Genomic DNA, 7,033 nt, shown 5'->3' with positions numbered 1-7,033 from the left:
ACTGAAAATCAAAGTGCTTTCCTTTTTCCCTGTGTATATCAGTACATCTTTGCATCATATGTAACCAGGTGATTTAAATGCATACAGGTATAACATGCATGGGTATGTAGGTATATACAACCTGACACATCACTTTTAGGTTTGGTATTACAGTAGTGGTATGTTAAGGTGGGAGAGGCTGTTACAAGTAGAAAGGGAAATGCCAAGAACTCTCTTTGTCAATATCACCCCTCAGAAGATACAGCCTCTCTCAACATACCAAAACAATCATCTTCATCCCAACTCTTGATTCTGACCTAATTGAATGGTGTGAGGTAGGATTCTGAGACACTGAGGGACAATTTAACAAAAGAGCAACATTTTCCTTGATTACACGAACACACACAATCATCTGGCATAAATGTAGACAGCCAAGGTACTGTACACAAACTCATGACAACAGAGAACAGAGTGACAACAAATAACAACACAGACATCGATACATTCCACATATCCAACAGTCAACAGATTCACAACCAAAATTATAAACACTTCAGTAACAGAAAATTACCGTCTGGATTAAATATGAGGTACACTGGTTCATGTCAAGTTACAGTAGTATTATGCTTCAGATACGTGCAGCACAATCCACTGAAGGCTGGAATATGGTGTGGTCTACATACAGTACTGGGCTGCCCATAAATAATGCTTCACTAGAAGGTCACCTGGAGATACCTTATGCATTGTGTGAATTGCTCAATTAGCTGGTGTGGGTGTGAGTATGACAATGGGAGTAGGAAAGGAATAAATGATGCAGGACAGACACTGATAATGCTGACTGAGATGTTCCCTGCAACACACAGGCAATCACCCAGCAGAGTGGAAGAGGAGCATTATATGTGGGTCATCCTGTATTAAAAAACCAAGTTCTCAAGCGTTGGAGGGATGGCTCAATCAGTGTCATCAGTATCTACCCTGCATTATTTTCTATTTCTCCAAACCCTTATCATGTTTTAGAGTGGGTTTTTTTTAAGGTCCACTGAGCACAGATAACACCCAAACTGTCTTCCTTCCACACTAGAGCTGCCTGAACCATTACTACAACACACAAGACTGGAAAGTGTAATATATGAACACCTTGTACTGCATAACGATAACAATAAACTTCGCGGTAACTAATCATCATCATCATCACCATCATCTTGACCAATATTTCTGCCTAAATACTGTATTGGGGAAGGAAGAGTGTTTCAAAACTTCTTGTCCTCTTTTAGAATATTAAGTATGAGCAAGTTATGATACATTCCTGGTATCAGTAAAGACAAAGCAACCGTATATAGAAAGGATAACAGTAAATTAATCACACAGAAACACACAAATAACCATAAAACACACACCAGTCACAAACAGAGGCTTTCAGCATCATAATACATCCAAGTGTAAGGCTGCATTCACACCAAATGCTTGTTGGTGAGGGCAGTAGTTGTAATTCATATAAGTTCTCGCCCACACCCACACGTGTCCAAGTGGGACCACTTGAATGGGTTTACAGTAATGCAAAACTTCCATCCACACCAGCAAGCATTTAGGGTGGATGCAACCTAAGTGTGTTACTGAGTGTTGCTGCCTTAAGGCAGTCCCAAGGTGACATTACTGAGAAAGGAATACATTAAGGATAACCATTCATTTTAAGTGGACACCTGTTTTATATTATTTTTGCTGCCATCCACCCATCATCAAACTCAGGATTGTCCCATAAAGATTAATGAGGCCCAGTGCTTGGATACTTAGCCCAGACATTGAAGGCAACAGTGATCAGCTGCACACCCCTTAGTAGCATAAAGTAATCAATATGCCAACCATCCCTCAGAATTACACTTGAGGGTAGATGACACTAAGAATTATGCTATATGACTAGACAGTGGCTTTCTGGCTACATAAATTATATACTGTATATATCAAGCCAGCTGAGCACAGAAACTGTTTTGTGATCAGTCTGTCTTACACACATATGAAGGTCGGTAAAAGACTCCTTGTAGTGCAGGGGTTAAAAAAGCCTGTCACTAACACAGGACCACCTGGACAAAGAGGTAATGGTAATGTACAGCACAGTGAGGTAGGGGCAGTGCAGGTAAGGCTATCAGCTGACACTGAAGCATCATAAACATCATCATAATCCTTACAGCCATCTAACATCAAATGCTAGGCCAGTCATACAACATAAATGTGCTACATGCCTCTACACTGCAGCTGAGGTTATTCTATATGGTGACTCACACCAGATGGTACAACACATACACCAGGTAGTGCACCTGCTCCTTTTTTTTATTATGCAAAGTAGAAAGAACCAAGGGCTTGGAGTTCACAAAGTCAGTTTCCTAGAAAAATTACATAAATGAGAGTTCAATTCAAGATTTGTTCATTTACAAATGTATGGACACACTGAGTCTAAAAGACTGGGGTCATAGGCAGTGGGAAATACAGACTGTGAGTTACTTTACAGAATTAGCTTAGCTGCAGTTCAGTAAGCAGCAGCATACACAGGTAGTGTTGCTAGTGTGAATCTGGAGTGAGATGGTCTTTACCCAGTCTTCCATTAGAGTACTTCAAATACAAAACCTACACCTACCCTAATACATCCTATATATACAAACATCAACATCATTATCCTGAGCCTTATCAACACCCAGATACATAAAACTTACACCCTATTTACAAACAGCTAGCAATTTCACTATTTACAAACACTACACAGCACATCACACTCAAGGCACAAACATGAAATGGGCAACAGCACAAGGACACAGCAGCGGCACAACGGCTGAGGCACACAGCAGCGGAACATGTTAAAGGAAGCAGCAGCACACCTACTGTCTGTTTATTTGCCCCCGTGACTAATTGAACATCTATTTCATGCTACAGGATGGTCCGCAAATAGCACTACTCTTCACTCTTTTCACTTTAACTTGGCCCAAAGTTTCATCCTTTTACACATTATTTCACAAAGTTCATTGGCAGAAAAAGAAAATGCTGTGGCTCTCCATCCTTTCCTTAGCACTTCTTCATGACTATCACCATACTGCAGTGTTAGCTTCTTGGTACAACTTAGTAGTCAAGAAGGGGAGACAACAATTTTAGATTAAGTTAATGTGAAAAGGGTGTAATGTCCTCCTGGTATTACCTTCTGTGTTGTGGGACAACTCAGTCTGCTGATGTGGGCAAAGGTGCAGCAGTGGGAGAGGGAAATGAATGAACAATGCAGTGTACACAGTGATAATGCTGAACTCTCCCCACAACACACAAGAAGTCACCTGGGGGAGGGTAAGTGCCGTTATATATAGACTACTCCGTATAGAAGCTACCTCCAGATGATTTTGCTCCCTTGACACCCTGAAGCTGAAGGGGATAAATTACAATATATGTGTACACTTAACAGCTGGCCAAACAACACTAAGCAAACCTGATTTTGATCTGACACAAGAAACACCAACTTAGTAGTCACCAAATCGGGCAGATTCATTTCTAATGTTTGCTTACTTAATCATGCAACTCTCTGAGGTTTGTTAAGTTTATGGAAGTAATTTTTTCAGTTTGATTCTAGACAAAAGAAATAAAACTATCATCATCATCATCCTACACCCAAACTCCCACCTAAAATACAGACTGAGGTATTGACTGACTAACAGCCTGATATCTGGAGAAGTAATTACGGAAAAAAAAGTCTAGTTTATTTCTCGAGATCAGTTCTTTTTTCATTCAGTTTCTGGAAGCCATTTCTTTGATCTGATTTGGCAAACTCCAGTGAAGGCAAAAAAATATCTAGTTTGATCAGTTATTTAGAATATTTACATAGTCTAATCAGTTCATATTACAGGAAGCAGCAGTCACATCAAAGTTTAAGTTACAGCCAAATTAACACCTGACTTCTTCTCTGATCACTTCACCAGACTCCTTTACTCAGAAAAAGAAAGCGTGTGTAGTTAAATAGTAAAACAAAACTCTCTTTATCTCTTTCCCAGCGACAGATGAACTTTGGTATTTTATCCTGGTTAACATTTTGACTCCAGGTGATGTCCATGTTAGCTGTTGCTGCTTCATTAGGATATTCATCATCATCATCATCTTCATCATCACCATTATTATCCAGACTTCCCTTCTCACTCCAAGGTGGGGTGAGGTAAGGTCCAGAGTCAGAGAAATAAAAAATAAATAAATAAAACAAAAAGACAAGTGAAATAATAACCAAAATTTCCGCAAATGAACCAGCCTAATTCCCATTCAACTCCGGAGAGGCATCTGATGTTGAAGGACGATAATTACTGTTACATCAAAGCTCTCCAACTCAATAAGTCTGTCCGAAGTTAACATACTTAGAAAATAACAGTAAGACAAAAAAGGCATCTCTGAGCACAAAGAGTTAACTCCTGACGATTTAATTCAGGAATGATAAAACCTACTCTGTTAATCATCATCGTCACCATCAAAATGTCCGGAAAATAATCTCGTTAACCTTTCCTTTGCACTGGGTGAAATTTTGCATCCCATCCTGGCTGCTTCCTGATAAATTTACTCAGCAGAAAAACCCTACAAAGTCAAAGCATCAAGAGGATCCAAATTAGAATGGATGAATCTCAACAGGTCGCTTAGATACCAGTACAGTCTGCATATTAGTCTTCATTAAGTATTGCTACTATCTGACCTAGCTGTACAATAGTGACATCCTGAGTAATAAGCATACGACTGTTTGGATATAAGGCTGTGTGGTGCAGGTGTGTGTGTGTGTGTGTGTGTGTGTGTGTGTGTGTGTGTGTGTGTGTGTGTGTGTGTGTGTGTGTGTGTGTGTGTGTGCCATGTTTCAGTTGCACACACCTGCACCTTCTCCCAGAGCTTGACTAGGAGTGTAGGCAGTTCTGGTTTCATTATAAAAAACTATGCCATCTCTGTTCAATAAATTAATCTCCCTCAATTTATATTATTGTACATGTATTAATAAATTACTCAAAATAAAACAGACCTACATTATCCTCTGCTCAGATTACAGCAGACACCAATTAATATATTACACAAAATACAGTACATCATATCTACAAACACTACACATTATTAAAAAGTACAGCCACACACAGTTTTCCACAAATTTACAAAACAGTGCTTGATAAATTACAGTACTAAAAAAGGAACTTACAAATATATATTAATCTACAATGACTAAAAATATAATTGATCGCTGCAAACTGATGACATATTCTCCATTTCATTCTTGCAGCAATACTATCCTTGTTTCACCTTAACTTGGCCCAGATTTTCATCTTTTTGCAGCAGAGAAGGACACTACTATGGCTCTACTTTCTTCCCACAACACTTCTTCATGACTAGTATGATTTTCTCGTGTTAATCTATTGTTAAAACTCAACACAGAAGATGAGGAGAGTTAATTTTAGACCAAGTTCCATTCCAAAAGTTGCTCTGATGCCAAATAATGTTATGTAAAGACAGCATGAGTAAATTCTGAAAATATGTCATCAGATTGGAGGGGCTTAGACACTACACTATACATATCAGCTTAAATTATGTGGTAACTTGGGAAAATTACATCTTTGTGTTAATGAAAAGGTACACATCTATGCATACATCGTCATTCTAACCCTCCTTCTCTCCTTAAGAATTGATGTGGTAGGATTCAGGAACAGAGAAAGTACAAAAAAGAACTATCATCACCATTATCTTCATCCTAACCTTCCTTCAGAAGTGATGTGGTATAATTCAAGAGAAAGTACAACTGCAGAATTATCATCATTGTCACTGTGACCCTTTTTTCCACCTAAGGATGGGTTATATTGGATCCAGAAACAGAGGAAGCACAAGACTGGGGGAACTCACAACAGCATGTCCAGTTAACACATACAGTATTTACCCTTACTGGAAACTATATATGACAGATAAGATTATGCACCAGTACATTACATGAAACAGACTAGCTTTTCCAGGCACTGCTGAGTGGATAGCATACAGCAATAAAGGTTAACAGAACACTTCTCTGTTTGAAACCCAACAGGCATATTATTAAAACCGAGACTGTGAGGTTGTAAGACTCATTTTTATATAATTACTGTTATTAATGAAATAAAAGATGGGGGAAGAAAGCGGTCTATTTTTTCGCTGGTGACTGCATTATGTAATATGAAACAGGCCAGTCACACATGTTATAAAAACATGATGTAGAATTTGCGGCTTGTCTTCCTTCCCTCAATCTGTTTTTCAAAATATACCTGTGAGGGTAAAATTAATGCACTCAAAACCTTGCATACTCTCATATAAAATAATCTGCAATGGATACCCTTACAAAGAATACAAAAATATCAAAAGAAGGAACCTTCAAGTAAAGTAGTGTACATAACCATTACAAAAATACAACATAAACATGCTTAATATTTTAGTAATGCAGCTATAAAATGTACTCAACTTCATATTATAAAAACTATATTTCTCCATTTGTGCTGATAAATTTGTTAAACTGAATGAAAGATTATAAAGAACGAGTTTATAATTAGATGTGCATAAAGTCCATTACAGACTAGCTGTTAAGGGAGTAAGGAAAAACTGGTAAAAGTGTGTGAGCGGTAGGGGAGGAGGAGTGTGAGCGTTAGGACTGTAGGATGAGGGCTGAGAATGTGTGTTTGTGTATGTGAGGGAAGCATGAGGGGGTTTGTGTGTGAGGATTGAGGAAAGGTGGAGAGGAAAGTGTGAGAGGTAAAGGGTGAGGGTGTTGAGTCGGGGAGGTTGTAGGTGAAGAAAAAGAGGTGTGGTATGAGAGTATGTAAAGGGTAAGGGTGGCGTAAAAGAGATGATGGATAGGGATGGGAAGAGCATATCTGTGGTTATATGATGGGTGAGGGAGGTTATAAGTGATAAAGCTGACGTTAAGAGGTGAGAGTGTGTGAGGTTAGGTTAGGGTGGGGGACTGTAGTGAGGTTGTCTGTTGATGGAATGTGTATGAGGAAGTTACAGGGTACTGGAAGTGGAAAAGTATGTATGTGAAATTATATAATGACAG

Source organism: Coenobita brevimanus, chromosome 33, assembly GCF_032717465.1.
Source record: "Coenobita brevimanus isolate Jiangsu-jjx chromosome 33, ASM3271746v2, whole genome shotgun sequence".
NCBI classification, from domain to species: Eukaryota; Metazoa; Arthropoda; class Malacostraca; order Decapoda; family Coenobitidae; genus Coenobita; species Coenobita brevimanus.
Note: the sequence above shows the minus strand (reverse complement) of the source record.